Here is an 18,136-nt window from a genome sequence, read left to right on the forward strand (position 1 = left end):
CTTCTTTAGGGTCCCCATCCTGCAAACGCTTGTTCACATGCTTAACTTAAACATGTGAGTAGTCCTATTGACCTCACTGAAACGGCTCACCTGCTTAATGTTAAACTTGAGTGTAAATTTTGCAAGGCTTATGAAAGCTTTCTCACCGTAACTGGAGTAAGTAAAATATATATTTGTACACTATTATAAATAAATAACCAAAGCAAAACCACCTATAATCTAGGAAAGGAAGAGAAGATGACTTCACGAGATCCACCGGAGACTTTGCTAGGAAGGTCTAACTCACCTGGGAGGCACATAGACATTAATGGTGATAGGTGCTACAACTTGGTTGGTTTATATGGTAAGTTAGAATTCATTCTGATATTGAAAAAATGATTTTCCGTAAGGAATGATAATACTCTAGAACTGCCCCATCTTAACGCTACTATGCGAGGCACAGCATACAGTCAACATTTTAGCTACTAGGGCAGCTAATAATAGTAACACTTAATTTTTATGTAGCACTTTATATTTGAAAAGGGCCGTACAAACATGAATGAAATAAGTGCTTTCGCTGAGAGGTCTGAATTACAGCAGTGCTACGGGTAAGCAGGGAACTGCAGTCCCTGTTTTATGGATGGGGGAAAAAGAGAGATTGGGTCAAGGCTACACAGTTCAGCCCTTTATTTAAAAAGCAGTAGCAAAGCAAACTGGTCAGCAAAGTGGTGATTGCTTCTATGCTGCTGGAGTTAGTTCTTGCTGTTGGCATTGGTGCATGTATGGCAATGAAGTATTATAAATTGGCCAATATTTAAAATAGGAAAGAAATAAACAAACTTGTCAAATCAGGGGCATTCCTATAGTATTCTTTTCAATTAATCACTGTGTTTATGATGCAAGATAAGATTGTACGTGCTGTCAATACCATGCACTGTAGAATAGAGCCAAAATACTGGCAAAGTGAAATTCTTTATTGTATTTTTTTAAAATATCCCATCGGCTATAACTGCATGTTCTCATTACCCATACACATGTCTAGCCCTAGTCACAGTCCTGTTAACTCTTTCCCTCTGATATTTTGGCAGTGAGTTCTATAGGTTAATTCTGAGTTTCATGAAAAAGGATGTGCTTTTATCAATACTTTTTGCCCTCTGTTTAACTGAATGTCATGTACTATGGGAGAGGCCCTTGTTTATCTTCTCTCTCCCATTCATTATTTTACATTCCCCACCCCCCATATTTCCTTTTGTTTGTCTCCTCTGTACTGTAAACACTCTCAACCTCTCTTCACAGACAGGGCAATCATTTTTGTTGCTCATCTTTGCACGTCTTTTTGTGGTTTGTTTGTTTTTTTACTTTTTTTGAGGTTGAGTGACATGGACTCCGGATGAGGGAGTATTGTTGATTTATATAATGACATTATAATTTGTTTAGTATCTTTCCCTTTTCCCCTTAATATAGGTGTTTATTAGAATGTAAATGTTAGTCTAGACACTTCAAACATTTCCTCCACATCCTGGATTTGCTTAGGCCTGGATTAGAAATTGACTAAGAGAACAGAGAGTAGGAAATGGTTAATTTTGAACATGATGCAAGGCTGGTCTGCACTGGGAACTTAAATCAGCATAGCTACGTCTCAGAGGGGCGTGAAAAATCCACACCCATGAGAGACGTAAATATGCCAGCCTAACCCCTGCTGCAGACAATGCTATGTCGATGGATGAATTCTTCCATCAACCTAGCTACTGCCTCTTGGAGATGTGGATTACCTGTGCCAACAGAAGAACTCCTCCTGTTGGTGTAGATAGTGTTTACACTGAGGTGCCAGAGTGGTGCAGGGCAGTGCGGCATCTGTGGCATTTTAAGTGTAGACATACCCTCAGCCGAGGCCTGGATTCACTCAGCAGATGTTTGTGACCTGGAACAAATGTCATGTTGCAATCAAGTTAGTTAACTTGGGTTAATTAGCTGTCTGTTAATTTGAGTTACAACGCAATGAAAAACTCAAGCTCTGTGAAACCATGTACAACTAAAGAAGAATTTTCCACTCTATTGACTCTTGATATTTCAGTATAATTTTCTGTACCATTCCTTCTTCAACCTAACATTTTGTTTGCTTTTTAATCATTGTTACACATTGACCAGAACTTTGAATTGAGTTGACCATCGTGATGATTACTTATTTTTTCTGAGTAGCTAGTGAGTTTAGAAACCAGTAAGGTGTATTACTAGTTCAAATTATTCTTTCAATTCCTTCAACATTGTGATTGTCAGCAATCAGTTTCATTTGTCATTGTGCTGCCATTCACCTGACAGCAACTTGTTAGTCCCTCTCAACTTCTTCAGTCTTCTATTATTTTATTTTCATGTCCTCGGCAAATTTGGCCACTTTGGCATTCATACCCATTTCCAGATAATTAATAAACACTCTAAACATCACCAGTCTTAGTACAGAGCATTGGGCACTCCACTGTTAATCTTTTGCCACGTTGAAAATTACTAATTTATTTCTTACTCTGTTTTCTACCTCTTAATCAGCTTTTAGTCCTTTACTTATCATCCCATAACTACTTAGTTTCCTTTAGTCCCTTGTTGGAAATTTTGTCAAAGCTTTTTGAAAGTGCAAATAAATTATATTAACCAGTTTGTCTTCATTTCTTGTTTTGTTGACATGCTCAGTGCATTCTAATACATTAGAGAGAGGCACAATTTCCTTTATGAACGCTGTGCTGCTTTGTGCCTATCACATCATTTTCACCTAGGTGTTATTAATTACAGTATATTGTAATTATTGTTTTAACCTTCTGCTGAAGTAAGTCTTATTGGTCTGTAAATTCCAGGGTCAATCTTAGTATAGAATTGGTCCTTAATTTTTAAGGCTGCATGTGCCCCCACTTCTCCTATTTTTAACCTATCCTAAATTTGGGTCTTTGGCTTAGCGGCTAGAGCACTGGACTGGGATTCAGGAGACATAGATTCAATTCCTGACTCTGCCACTGGCTGGCTGGGTGACGCTGCGCAAGTCACTGGACCTCTGTGTCTCAGTTTCCCCATCTGTAAAATGGGGATATCATGCTTACCTACTTTATAAAACACTTAGTGCTTTTCACCGGTACATCTCCATATCTAAAAGCTGTGTATTGTTATTACTTTACTGATTCCTACTCTTTAGAATTAAGAAGTCCAAGATTGTCCTAAGTGGTTTCTAACTTAGAAACTTTAAATGTCTTTCTCAAATATTCTAATGGATCCCAGCCTGTTTTCCAGGAGATGGACTGTGTGAGACAAAGACATGCTGTTGATTCATATGGGAGGACGTTGGCTCAGTGCTGTGGAGTAGAGAACATTTAGAGAGGCCTCTTCTACTAAAACGCCCATTTTATTTATCTTTGGTTTCAAGACAGTATTTTACTTTGGTATAGCCCTTTTGGACCTTATGATCTCTGACAAACTATATTATAGAATGACTAGTGCCAGTGGAACATAACTCTCTCTTTTTATGATGATAAATGGTTCAGTTAAGTTGTTCCACAGGATTCTTTCACATCTGTGCTATGAATCTGTGAAATGGAACTTTGTTGATGGGGTGAATCAGCAATCTCTGGGGCTGAGGATCAGCTGGGATGCTCCCATCTTGCAAAAAGAATAGGGTCCTGATTCTCCATTGCTCTGTCTGTTGAGTTTAGTCATTTACAGCAGCACAGTATGGGTGCAAAATGCTACTATTACAATTTTCACTCACTTTGCACTAGTGTAAATGGCTACACTAGGTGCAGGGCAATGGAAGTCAGGCCCTAATATCCAGGTCAGTATATTTTAATTTATATTTTATTTTAACAGAACCCTAGAAGGGGTCTGAAATTGGACCAAAAGGGGATAGAATCAACAAAATATGGCATGAGTAGAGAGAAGTAATCCTGAAGGGGAATTTTTTGACTGAAGACCAACTTTAGTTGAAAAAGGAAAAAAAACCCACATGTTCCTTTAAGCCTCTAAACCTGTGTAGTCACTGGGGAATGTTCAGACTATGTGCGTAGTTGTTTCTCATCTGTAAGCAAAATTGGATACAAATGCCTAATTTAACACACAGGAATGTTTTGTAGGTTTGTGTCACTCCCAAGAGGACTTTGGGTCCATAAACCAATAAATGGAAAACAACGAGACAGAAATATAGCATTGTCAGCTGTGATATAATTTTGTCTTAATATTATTTATGAGTTTTAAAGAAAAAACATATGCAATTCCTGCGGACCATCCCTCCCAGAATGAGGCATTGCGGGAGAGCAACCAAACAAGACTGTTTATTATATATGTGACGATTAATTTGGTATTAGGTTTTGAATCGTCATACTTCTAAGGTAAATGAAACAGTAGCTTTCTTTTGTTTTACTGTCCTCTATTTCATCAGGCAAACTGGCAATGAGGTTGCCTAACTGAAATATGAGAATGGGGTTTGTAACATTTAGTGGCATGTGTGTCATTGAGTGGGACATACCATCGCTCCTGCTGTTTGGTAGTGGAATGGACACAAAGCCTAATTTTTAAACAAGTTAAGCACTTAAATTGCATGTGCAATTATGATTGCCTATGAAGTACATTGGGTAATTGTGCATGGAAATTACCTTAGTAATTTATTATTGCATAATTTTAGTTAGCCCATAGCTATCTACTGTAGAAACTTCAACAGATTGTGTCCACATAGCAGCCCAGTGATTGGAAAATCAAGATGTTGCTGTACATTAAATTACATGTTTCAGAGTAACAGCCGTGTTAGTCTGTATTCGCAAAAAGAAAAGGAGTACTTGTGGCACCTTAGAGACTAACCAATTTATTTGAGCATGAGCTTTCATGAGCTACAGCTCGCTTCATCGATGAAGTGAGCTGTAGCTCACGAAAGCTTATGCTCAAATAAATTGGTTAGTCTCTAAGGTGCCACAAGTACTCCTTTTATTAAATTACATGCAGCCCATCAGTACAATTCACCTGGTCATAATGCAGTAAGGACTTTGTCTTGCATGTTCTATGGCACGAGTTGGGCATGTCTGTGAATAATATGCTTTTTATCTACAGTAAACCACCTAAACTGTGCCATCACACTGCTAGTGTATGAAATTGCCCAGCTAACTGACCTAATTTTAAACCAATTTAGGTGTGCAAATCAACAAAGCACACACCTAATTTATACACATGCTTATTGCAAAAGTATATTCACAGTGAGTGCATACAAATTGTTAGCCATAACAACCGGGTGCATTGTACTGTAAATGTAAATTAGTGTTTGATGCTCTAGACTGCTGTGCGGGCAAAGTTTCGACAAGCGTTGTCAATGCATAACAGTATACTGACTCTCAAATAGTGCTGTCACAACAGAATATGTATTTCTGATGTGACATGCTTAATAAGTATCACAAAGGCTAATCCATTGTTGAATAATCTCCTGGATTTCTCCGCTGGAGCCCTGGGCTTTTAGCCCAAATAAAAAAGCACTTCAGATAATGCTCTTCTTCAGGAGAATAATGGGTACACTTTCAGTTAAGAGAATTATTAAGAGCCATGTCCTATCTTTTGCTGCCAGGACAAAACACCTTGAATTAAGAAACAAGAAATGTTTTAAATCTAATCCTGGTTATGAAGTTAGATGTTGATTTCAATGTTTTCTGAATTGCTAAATGGAAACCCCTCCCACACACAGAATTTCTTGGAAAGATCTATGTTTTCAAATAAAAATATTCTGGACAAAGTTCTGCTGTCCTTAGGTGGTGTCACCCTGGGACGGGCTGAGTGCTCATTCACCTCAGTAAAGCATGGGTTGGTGCCAGACCCCAAGCTCATATAGCTGCTGAAATGTTCTGCTTCAAGCACTCCTTTCTTCACAAGTGCAGCATCCAGCGCTCACTCCATACAGAAATACTTCTTCACAATGGTTTTGTCTTGCGTTTAGAATCAATGCAAGGAAAGCATAGTCCTCTGTTACTGTAGCAGGTCAGGTCCGATAGAAGGGAGGGTGAACGTGTGAGTACTGCAAACCCAAAACATTCAAAACTCATGAGTCAGGCCACAAAAAAATCAAGCTTAAAAAATCATGAGTTGTAAATACAGTACATGTTGTGTTCTTTTTCTTTGCCTTCTGGTCGCATATTTTCAAGGTTTGAAACTACAAGGGCTAAAAACTTACCTTTTTCTTTTTTAAAATTTTTTATTAATGAAAACTAAGATTCTCATGCAATACCATGACTCTTGGAGTCATGGACTTTAAGAAATAAACTAAATGTCACAAGACACATGTAAGAGCTGGAAACTGAGGTTTGCAGTGTTGCATTCTAATGTGTGATTTTCCTCTCAGTCCACTTTTGCGCTGATGTAACACCACTGACTTCACTGTTACTCCTATTTACACCAATGCAAGTAAAAGGAGAATAAGGGTCTAGGTGTCCTGTACTACAGTAATTTTCTGTATTTCTGACCATACCTTTGGCATTACTCTTGTTATATTTTAAGGCTTGGTTCACCTTACTTCACTTTTATGTGGGTCTAATTCCATTCAATGGGTTTATACCATCCATATAACACTGAAGTAACATAGCGGTGAATCAGGATCCAAGTGGGTTAGGCATAAAGCCATCAAAGACTCTGGCAGCCTATGCCTGCTGTGAGGCAGGTGCTTGGTATCCTTCCTATAGCTATAGCAATGCTTGCCCACCTGCACTGCATGAAGAAGCTATGTCTGTACACACTGGTGCTCCTAGTCACACTGAGTTTTTTGCATTGGTGCTGCTACACATACACCACACCCAATGATGATGTGCTGCACCTGGGTGACTTTAAGTTGCACTGATGCAACCTGTGTTACCCACCAGTGTAAATTTCCATATTCTAACAAGCCCTTTTCTGTGAGTGGAAGTGCTTCTACAACTTTCTTGCATGACTGTAGAATGCAGCTGAGGTCTGGGTACTGTATCAGGACCTCTGACACTTACTGTTGCACATCAAGACATGGATTTCTGCCCATCTGAGATGAGCTAGGCAGCATAAGTGACTTGAGAGCTACATTACTGTCTGTCTAGATGGTCATGATTAACCATATTGGCTAACCATAAATTCTCACATCTCCTGCATAGCATGACTGAATTGGAATTACAGCCTTTCAAAGAGTTGCTGGCAACTGTTGTTAAGAGGTGAAGAATAGCTAGTTTAATAAAACTCGCCCTATTATTATTCAGAACACCCAGTGGCAAATAACTAGCTGTGTTTAGTTAAATCATGAGGTCTTATTATCTTACTCTTCATTAGCCCATCTTTTTATATACTTTGCTTTAGAAATTCCCCTGTGCTGCTACCAAGCAAATGAGAGAATCCGCTAATAAGTAAGGCCATGAATTTCAACTGGGCTAACATAAGCCTCAAAAGCTTCCGATGAAGTGAGCTGTAGCTCACGAAAGCTGATGCTCAAATAAATTTGTTCGTCTCTAAGGTGCCACAAGTATTCCTTTTCTTTTTGCTGATACAGACTAACACGGCTGCTACTCTGAAAGCTTCACGGTTTGGGTTCATTTTAGATGCTTTATCTGGATGGGCTGGGTCTACACAATCAGGTTGGGAATTTCAGAACAGATTTTCTGTGGGATTGTTGGCACTTCCAGAGCCAGAACTAGGGAGCAAAAAGGCATGTGGAAATTGATGACAACCCTAATGGTTGTCTCAAACCTTAATAGATATTTTGTTCAGCTATGGGTTTGATTTTGGGTTAAGGTTTATGATGGGATGGATTCCTATTCTACTCCTGCGTCTCTCCCCTCCCACCCCCCGCTCTGAAATGAATAAATGGAAGGGGAACAGATAGTGGTCAGATACAAAGTCACAAACGATAGAATGACATGTAGCCATGACTGACCTGTTGCATCTATACGACAGGGGAATGGCCTGGAACATTTCATAGAATGATAGAACTGGAAGGGATCTCAAGAGGTCATCTAGTCCAGTCCCCTGCACTCATCACAGGACAAAGTTTTATCTAGACCATCCCTGACAGGTGTTTGTCCAACCTGCTCTTTAAAATACCCAGTGATGGAGATACCACAACCTCCCTAGGCAATTTATTCCAGTGCTTAACCACTCTGACAGTTAGGAAGATTTTCCTAATGTCCAATCTACACCGCCCTTGCTGCAATTTAAGCACATTGCTTCTTGTCTTATCCTCAGAGGTTAAGGAGAACAATTTTTCTCCCTCCTCCTTGTAACAAACTTTTATGTACTTGAAAACCGTTATGTCCCATCTCAGTCATCTCTTCTCCAGACTGAAAAAATTGTGTTTGTTTAATCTTCCCTCATAGGTCATGTTTTCTAGACCTTGAATCATTTTTGTTGCTCTTCTCTGGTCTTTCTCCAATTTGTCCACATCTTTCCTGAAATGTGGTGCTCAGAACTGGACACACTACTCCAGCTGAGGACTAATCAATGCAGAGTAGAACAGTAGAATTAGTTCTCGTGTCTTGCTTACAATACTCCTGTTAATACATCCAATGTTTGCTTTTTTAGCAACAGTGTTACACTGTTGACTCATATTTAGCTTGTGATCCACTATGACCCCCAGATCTCTTTCTGCAGTACTCCTTCCGAGGCAGTCATTGCCCATTTTTTATGTGTGCAATTGATTGTTCCTTCCTAAGTGGAGTACTTTGCATTTGTCCGTATTGAATTTCATCCTATTTACTTCAGACCATTTCTCTAGTTTCTCCAGATCATTTTGAATTTTAATCCTATCCTCCTGTTCTTTGTAGTTCTTTTTTCTAACTCTTGGGTTTTTTGGGGTTTTTTTTTTTTGTAGATTTCACTGTCTTTGTTTATTTAGCTCACCCATTTGCATTTCTCCATTGCTTTAGGCCTTGTGTATTAATTTACATATGAGCCAACTGTGATAAATAAAGGGGGGATAGCCCCCTTTGATGGACAGCTAGCCAGCCAGTTAGCTGTAAAATCCCTCTTGGTAGCTGTTCTTTACTTGCTTTACCTGTAAAGGGTTAAAAAGTCCCCCAGGTAAAGGAAAAAAAAAGTGGGCACCTGACCAAAAGAGCCAATGGGGAGGTAGAACTTTTTAAAATTGGGAAAGAAACTTTCCCTTTGTCTGTTGTTCTCTGGGATGGAGGGAGAGCAGCCATGCTATAAGCATCTTAAGCCAGGTATGATCATAAATTATCAGATCATGCCTAGAACTACTTATCTGAACTTCAAATGTGTAAGTCGATCAGAATGTTTAGCTAGACACGATTAGGGTCATTTCTTTTACTTCTTATTGGCTTGTGGACTCCTCTGTGCTAACCCCAGATGCTTTTGTTTGCTTGTAATCTTTAAGCTAAACCGCCAAGAAAGCTATTTTGGGTGTTTGATTTTTGGAATTGCTCTTTTAAAATCTAACAAAAGCCTAAGTTCCAGGTGTATTTTCTTTTAAATAAAATTTACCTTTTTTAAGAACAGGATTGGATTTTTGGTTTGTGCATATGTTGTTTGATTAGCTGGTAGCCACAGCTTATTTCCTTTGTTTCCTTTTTCAGCTCTTCCCCCCCGGGAGTGAAGGGAGGGGCGGGGTGTGTGTGAAAGGGCTTGAGGGTACCCCACAGGGAGACGTTCCCAAGTGCTCCTTCCTGGGTTCAAAGGAGGTTTTGTTGCATTTCGGTGGTGGGAGCATTTACCAAGCCAAGGTCAGAAGCTGTAACCTTGGGAGTTTAATACAAGCCTGGAGTGGCAAGTATTAATTTTTTAAATCCTTGTGGGCCCCACTTCTGCACTTGGAGTGACAGAGTTGTGATTCAGCCTTGACACCAACTGAGTGTAAAACACTATTATTCTGATTTGGCATCATCTTATGCTCACTTTGCACTGGAGGGAAGGACTACCCACAGTGCAAGATCTTAGTGAGCCGCCAACCCATTGTTTAGGTGTTGATGATGATAGCAACCTCAAGGTATGTCCACACCTCTTCCGGAAGGCGCAGGTCCCAGCTCGGGTGAATGTACTTTTGCTACCTCTCCTCGAATTAGCAGACTATAATAGCGGTGTGGCTGGGGTGGTGGTTTGGGATTGCTGCCCAGGATGTGGGATGGGGTTGCACCTGGGCAGCAATCCCAAACCACACCCTAGGCCACCATTGCCACGCGCTATTTCCGCTCAAGTGGGGAGCTACATCTCCTAGCTGCTGTGTAGACATAGCTTGTAAAACTTAGGCAAAAAGGATTTCACTGAGTTCCTCCCCCGCCCACCAATCAGTTTGCATCAGATGGACAGTTTATAATAAAAGATAATATATTGTTACATTGCCTGCCACTATGTTCTATATACACCTTGCCAGAAGGGATTTGTGTGCCTTGCATTCCTGATTACATTGTAAAGCTTTTTGGGTGGATACTCATCTGCAGAGTCACAGTTTATACACTCATAACTGTTTCTTTATTATGTGAATAGTTGGGATGTTTTTAAAGGAACCAGTTTGATATCTAAAGCACTCATCCATAATGTATTACCCACTCTACTTATAATGTACAGCTTATGAGAGGATTTATGTAACTAACTATATATTGACATTGGAAATTAGATCCACTTGGCCCCTGAAGTTGCAAATGTGTGACACTTGGTGTTGCAAACTTTCCATGTACCAGATATGTCGAATATACCAGAGGGTATCATTGTAAATAAATTGTGGGCTCAGATTGTTTAGTTTTCAGTATACCGGCTAGCAAGGCATGCATGAGAATTATTAGCTTAGCTGAAAGTTGTTCAGTGACACATTTGTTTGTACTGTTATCTTCAGTGCTGTTGATGAACAGATATTGCTTGTTGGCTGAGCTCAACAGTAATAAAATTCTGCAGTTGATCAGCTTTGTCCTCAGCCTACAGTTACAGGAAATAGTTACATATGGCTTATGGAAAAAGAGGAAAATGAGTCCTTCCAGTTATACGTGAATGAAATCCAAAGTATCCACAGAGTCAATAGAGAGGAATAGCAGAGCTGGGCTCAGGTCAAAAAATAAATTAGATGATAATTTCTTTGGAGCATGGAGGGTGTTTTGTGTTTGTACAATGCCTAGCACAATGGGGCCCTGCTGTTGGGAATTTCATATACCACAAAGCAAATTAATAATAATGGTCCAGAAGGTGGTTGTGGACCCCGTGTATAGTGTGTTTGTTGTTTGAGAATTTGTTATTCGTGTAATTTGAGACCGTGAGTTAGATCCTCACCTGATGTAAGTTGTTATAGATCAATGGAAATAAATGGAGCTCCAACAATTTATACTAGCTGAGGATCTGGCCTAGTGTTTTAATACACATGCACAAAGGGGCAGAGTTAAGTCTGCATTTGTAACTTTGGCATTTTCTCACTTTTCAGGGCTTTACCATGCAACTTTACCATGAGAGGGGTGGGTTGGTTGGTCTGGAATTATGTATTACTTTGTTCAAGAGGTACACTGATCGATCCATCCATTTCTGAGTTTGTCTTGTCTTCAGAAGTATGCGGTGGTTTTCTTTTAAGGATTAGTAATTCCTTATCTCGTGCTCTTCATATTCAAAATGATTGCAACCAGGGCTTTGGACCAAGCATGGTTTCTTTTTCCTATTGAGTGGTGAAAGGGTTGGGGGAGGAGGTGTGCAACATCCATATCCACATGAAACTAATATTTGTTTTTGCTTCCAGCTCTGTTGGTTGCTTCTGGTGACTTTGCTGCTGTGATTCTGCTGTATTTCTTCAGAGCCTGTGTCTCCAAGTAAGTCTTTGTTTTGCAGGGCTTATGTCTCTTTGGTATACGCCAATTAGTCCTGTACCCTAGCAAATGTTACCTTGGAATCTTCATGTTTGCATTGCACATGACAGTGCTTAAAGTACACACTCCCAGTAGAAATGCACATAAGCCACTAACTTTGAACCTGCAAAATTTGTTGGTTTTTGGATATGGGGTTATGGATGGGGCCCCTCTTGTTTAACACGTAGGCAAATTCCTTGTGCAAGTGCTTCCTGTCTTTGCCTTTAGGTATGTGCCTTTCCTTTTGCAAATTTAGCTTCCCTAAAGAAGGGTTGGGGTTCTTTTCCCCTTTTTATTTTTTCTGTGGTCAGTCAAAAAAAATCCTCGGATTTGGCCTTCATCCTGTGCTCCCTTATCCTCGCTCCTTCTAAAATCTGTTTTCAAGAGGTGACTGTGGATCTAGGCCTTACTACATCTTACAGCAAATGCTTTCCTTACTTATTAAGTATTATATAATGTTAGAGAAGCAGCACGTACAGTGCACTGGGGACCTGCGTTCTGTTCCCAGCTCCTAGAACACTGACCTGCTGTGTGACCATGGACAAGTCATTTCATCTTTCTGTCCTTGCCCCTGTTAGTACAATTAATTCATATGATTTCCATATGCATACAAATGTATATGCTCTGGGCAGGAATACACATGCATAAGGATGTCAGGCATATAATAGAGAGGCTTTTTTAAAAAAACAAGCTCAATTTTCCAATATTCTGTACAAAAATTGCTTGTATCCACAGTACATTTGCACGTGCACACACACACAGAGCATTATGGTAGTATTGAGCAAGAATGGTGAGTGTATCCTTTAAGGTGTAGTAAGGCCTTCATCCAGAGTCAGTTTCTGAATGTACAGGCATAGAGGAATTACTTCATCCACCACTGAAATGCTGCCATCTCTGAGTTGAAATGCAGCAGCTGTCAATGTAGCAACCGTTTAGCATAGGAATGGAAGAACACCACATCAAACTGAAGGGCAGGCATGGAATGTATTATGTCAGTAAGAGTTTTGTAGCCAAATTCCCACACGCTAATTTGTGGCTTTCAGGAAGCTCAGAAAAGCCTTTGCACCGTTTGTACATCAGCTGGGATTGCGCAGGGCTAGCTTTTAAGGCAAACACTGGGGTTCTTGGATGACAATTTAGGTAGTGGAGTGTACGGTTGAAAGGACAAGCAGTGAGAGAGAATGAGTGGCTAAGAGCCAGCACGGCATTCTGAATTGCCCTACAGTAAGTTGGAAGGTTACGGGCAGACTTTATCTCCGATATCCACGAGGGAAAGGTTGTTTGGGGGGGGTGGGGGGTTGCACTGCTTTGTAGTTCTGCTCACCAGTAGTGCTTTGTGTGTAATTCCAGGTACTTTTCTAACGTTAGGCACCTGAGGGTAGGCTTTTCCAAAGCACCTAAGAGGTTTAAGAGCACAAGCCTGATTGAAAGTCAGCAGGATTTGAGATCTTAAATCCCTTAGAAGCTTTCGAAAATCCCGCATAAATCCACCCCCCCTTTAAATCAGGCCACCTTCGTTTAGGTGCCTAAATGTAGATGTAGGTGCATTTTCACACTGAGGCATCCAAGTATGAAATTGTTGGCAATAGTTAAAACATGCCTGATAGTGAATATTGCCAGTTATAACACTGTACTTTTTCCAGGCTATGCTGTACAGAGGAGTGCTGCCATGTGCTTTAATGGAAGGGGCTTCCCTCGTGTCTTTAATTATATAAATACAATAATAATAGCAATCCCCTTTATCATACATTTCATTTTCATGCACTTTTTAAATAGTGAAATTTAACAGAACTGTATGCCTTGGCCTTATAGCAACTAGAGAAGGGTTTGTCTGCTCACAGATGGAAGGGATCTGACTCATCCTTTGTCAAATATGATGTGAATTGGGTTACCTGATTATCATCCGGCATCTTGGCTGGGTGGGCACCGGAGCGGTCATAACAGTGGCCCTCTAACTCACTCAGCCCTCCCCAATGAATAGGATAAAATGATCTTACATCATCAACTTGATGGGTGCACATGAGAGTTGCTGATGTTTTGCTGTGGGAGCTGGAGCCTTGTAAAAGATGTTTCCATTCTGATAACAGAGCACAATCCTGTCCAGTAACTAAACTGCTGTGGGCCTCTTATTTGAGTTCCTGGCTCACTTGATAATGCTTTTGTCAGGAGAGAGGCAGTTCTTTTACCTGGCAGCTTAATGTTGGTAATGAGAATGTGACTGGTAGGACAAACCTGAGCCATCAAGGACAGCAGACTATATAAACCCTTTTTTAAATACATGAAAGTAGCAGAGGATTGCCGTGTGGTGTAATTGCTAAAATGAGGCTATCTTGTAATGCATTATTTTGATTAATTAGACTGTGTGTTGATTTTGTCCCTTTTCAGGGTAAATCCAGCAAATTTCTCACCATATTGAAACCTATGTTATTCTTAGTCTGTACATGTTTGATTTGGTTAGCACGTTGATCATCCAGCGCTAAAAAAGCACTTGAATTCTGTATATGTAGAAATATAATTATTATAGCTTATTAGATGGGAGCAAAATCCCAGATGCAGACTGGTTAACAGCATCCCCCTCTTTCCCATCTGCAAGGATAGGTAGAAATAGGAAAGATACATGGTAGTGGGTATATAAACAGGGGAGATTTAATAGTATGGTGGTACTGAGAAGTCCTGCCTGGGATTGGGGTCCTAGTCTACAAACACACTGTATGAGACAGTCCCTGCTATGAAAAGCTTACAGTCTAAAGAGACCAGGCAGACAAAGGGAGGGGAAAAGAAGATTTATCATTTCCCATTTTACAGGCTGCAAACGAAGGCTCAGAGAAACCAAGTGATGTACCAAGGTCACATAGCAAGTCAGTGGTAGAGTGAGGAATTAGAACTAAGATCTTTTGATTCTCTCAGTCCTGTGTTTTAACCAACAGACCATATTTACTAAATAACCCAATCATTTTTTGCAACTCATATTTTTACGATTTTTATAGTAAGCTCCATAGATTAATTCTAGAGTTTACATAGTATATTGAGATGGTTAAGTAAAAAAAAATCTTTGAAAAAGCATATCTACTGCTACTGTTTTTAAGTGTAGCCCAAAGAATAAGGGTCAAATTCTTTGCTGATCCAAGTGAGTTCAGCTCGATTGACTTCATTGGAGCCTTGTCCATTTACACCAGCCAGAAATTTGGCCCTAAATCTTACAAATTGTTCCGTTCTGAAAATAGCAACTGTAAAAATAGTGCCTTGGAATGTAACTAGGGAAGGTGTGCTGTCGCTGAATTCAATTCCAAAGATTTAGCTGTAATGCCTAGTACTTTATAATGGTTTCATAGACATTAAGGCCAGACGGGACCATTATGATCATCTAGCCAGACCTGTTGAATTACACAAGTCATAGAATTTTACCTGCATCAAGTATATAACTTCCAGCTACATGACGTGCACCTGTTGAAGTCAGTGAGAAAATTCCCTTTAATGGGAAGACTGTCTGGCTTATGGTTTATAGACCAGGGCCTTATGTTCATTCCCTAAAACAAACAAAGGATATTGAGTACATTTGGGAGATAGTTTAATGCATCACCTGTCTATTGTGTACAGCGTTTGTTACTTTTTAACGGCTCTGGTTAGAGTGATGGATAATACCCCACCATTAACTGTCTTCAGTTCTGCATATGTTCTACCTGGGTGTGCTCCTGTCTGTGAGTTGAAAGTTTAGATTGAAGAGCTGGGGTGGAGAGGGATACATGCTGTTGATTTGAAGAAGTTTACATTGAAAGCAGGGTTTTCCGATGGTACGAGGGTCTGCATTGCCTCAGTTCAAGCAACTCTTTGGTTTACGGTGAGGCCTTTTAAAAAGTGAACGTTTGGCAGGGGGTGTGGACCTCTACTCCATTTCACTGCAGCTATACAAGAAAAACAGGTTAACTAAATTGGTTTTAGACTGATCTAGTTAAACTGGTGCAATCCCTGAATGTAGAAGCACTTAAACCAATTTTCACTCAGTGTTAAATCAATTCAACTTAATTTAGTAGTTTACCAGCACAAGATAAACCAACTTAAGCAAGCGTTAAGCTGGTTTAAATGGATCTACACTGGGGTTTTGTAACATTTAGATAAGATAGGTTTAAAATCAATTTAATTAAATTGTAATATCAACAGGCCTAAATTTTCCATTGTGGCATAACAGCTGTTATAAGTACATTTATGTGATAGGATGTAGATAGCTGCATAATGAATGTCACAATGTTACTGGCTTAGATTAATATAGAATGCTACAATTTAAAGGTGGAGTACAGGGGATGGATCACTTGATGATCACCTGTTCTGTTCATTCCCTCTGAAGCATTGGCCACTGTCAGAAGACAGGATACTGGCTAGATGGACCTTTGGATTGGCCCAGCATGGCCGTTCTCATGTTGTTATCTGTTTAGGTATCTAATTCATTTCCTTGTGCGGGAGTTCTTCACACGCTGTAAATCCAAATTTAAACAATGCAAGCAATGGAACTTCTGTCGTCTTCCCTTCGGAGACTGTAATCTGCAGAGCAATAGATCCCACCCAGAGGAAAGTTTTCATCACATTAAGAACAAAAGAACGGCCATACTGTGTCAGACCAAAGGTACATGTAACCCAGTATCCTGTCTTCTGATAGTGGCCAATGCCAAATGCCCCAGAGAGAATAAACAGAACAGGTAATCATCAAGTGATCCATCCCCTGTCCCCCATTCTCAGCTTCTGGCTAACAGAGGCTAGGGACACCATCCCTGCCCATCCTGGCTAATAGCCATTGATAGACCTATCCTTCATGAATGTATCTAGTTCTTTTTTGAACCCTGTTATAGCCTTGGCCTTCCCAACATCCTCTGGCAAGGAGTTCCACAAGTTGACTGTGCGTTGTTTGAAAAAATACTTCCTTTTGTTTGTTTTAAACCTGCTGCCTATTAATTTCATTGGGTGGCCCCCAGTTCTTGTGTTTTGAAAAGGTGTAAATAACACTTCCTTATTTACTTTCTCCACACCAGTCATGATTTTATAGACCTCTATCATATCCCCCCTTTGTCTTCTCTTTTCCAAACTAAAAAGTCTCAGTCTTATTAATCTCTCCTCGTATGACAGCCGTTCCATACCCCTCATCATTTTTGTTGTCCTTTTCTGAACCTTTTCCAAGTCCACTATATCTTTTTTGAGATGGGGCAACCACGTCTGTACACAGTATTCAAGATGTGGGCATATCATAGATTTATATAGAGGCAATAGGATATTTTATGTCTTATTATCTACCTCTTTCTTAATGATTCCTAACTTTCTGTTTGCTTTTTTGACTGCCGCTGCACATTGAGTGGGTGTTTTCAGAGAACTATCCACAATGACTCCAAGATTTCCTTCTTGAGTGGTAACAGTTAATTTAGACCCCATCATTTTATATGTATCGTTGGGATTATGTTTTCCAATGTGTATTACTTTGCATTTATCAACATTGAATTTCATCTGCCATTTTGTTGTCCAGGCACCCAGTTTTGAGAGATCCTTTTGTAGCTCTTTGCAGTCTCCTGGGACTTAACTATCTTGAGTAGTTTTGTATCATCTGCAGATTTTGCCACTTCACTGTTTACCCCTTTCTCCAGATCATTTATGAATATATTGAATAGGACTGGTCCCAGAACAGGCCCCAAGGGGACACCACTATTCACCTCTCTCCATTGTGAAAACTGACCATTTCTTCCTACCCTTTGTTTCCTATTTTTAACCAGTTACCAATCCATGAGAGAACTTTCCCTCTTATCCCATGACGGCTTACTTTGCTTAAGAGCTTTTGGTAAGGGACCTTGTCAAAGGCTTTCTGAAAATCTAAATACACTATATCCCCTGGATCCCCCTTGTCCACATGCTTGTTAACCCCCTCAAATTCAAAGGGTGAGGCATGATTTCCCTTACATTCAGCCTAAACATTCCTTTGCTTGTAAAACTCTTGATGTCACAACTACAAAATCTGGTGTGCAGATGAGGAAAAAATATTTTAATGAAACAAAATAAGTTTTTTGAACTAACTTCATCCCAGCTGCTTCCCCCAATATTAAAACAACAGTAGATCTAAATATTGGAGAAGACTAAGCATATCTGGAAAAAGCTTTCTTCTAGTTAATCTATTTATGTTGTGCTCATCAACCCTAAGTGGCTTTAGTGGTTAACTGGCTATTTGCTGACAGATCCAAGGAAGATTTTCCCCACTGAGAGCTCTTCAAATATTCTTCAGTCTTTCTGTGTAACAGACTGCTATGTCTGGCTTCAGCTAGCAGACAGCACTGTCATCTTTCAGCTAGTGAGAGAGTTTGTGGAGCTAAATGAATCCCCACCATTAGCACCCA

At 39.9% G+C, this 18,136-nt stretch overlaps 1 long non-coding RNA gene across 1 annotated transcript in view; it reads left to right on the top strand.

Moving 5' to 3' along the window:
- Nucleotides 1–13,491, top strand: part of LOC122466705 — a 97,962-nt gene extending 84,471 nt beyond the window's left edge. The window contains exons 4-5 of the long non-coding RNA XR_006292434.1: nucleotides 11,666–11,735; nucleotides 13,415–13,491. This is a non-coding gene — a long non-coding RNA (uncharacterized LOC122466705). The remainder of the gene's footprint in view (nucleotides 1–11,665; nucleotides 11,736–13,414) is intronic.
- Nucleotides 13,492–18,136: the final 4,645 nt, after the last annotated feature.

This window comes from Chelonia mydas, chromosome 7 (genome assembly GCF_015237465.2).
Source record: "Chelonia mydas isolate rCheMyd1 chromosome 7, rCheMyd1.pri.v2, whole genome shotgun sequence".
Classification (NCBI taxonomy): domain Eukaryota; kingdom Metazoa; phylum Chordata; order Testudines; family Cheloniidae; genus Chelonia; species Chelonia mydas.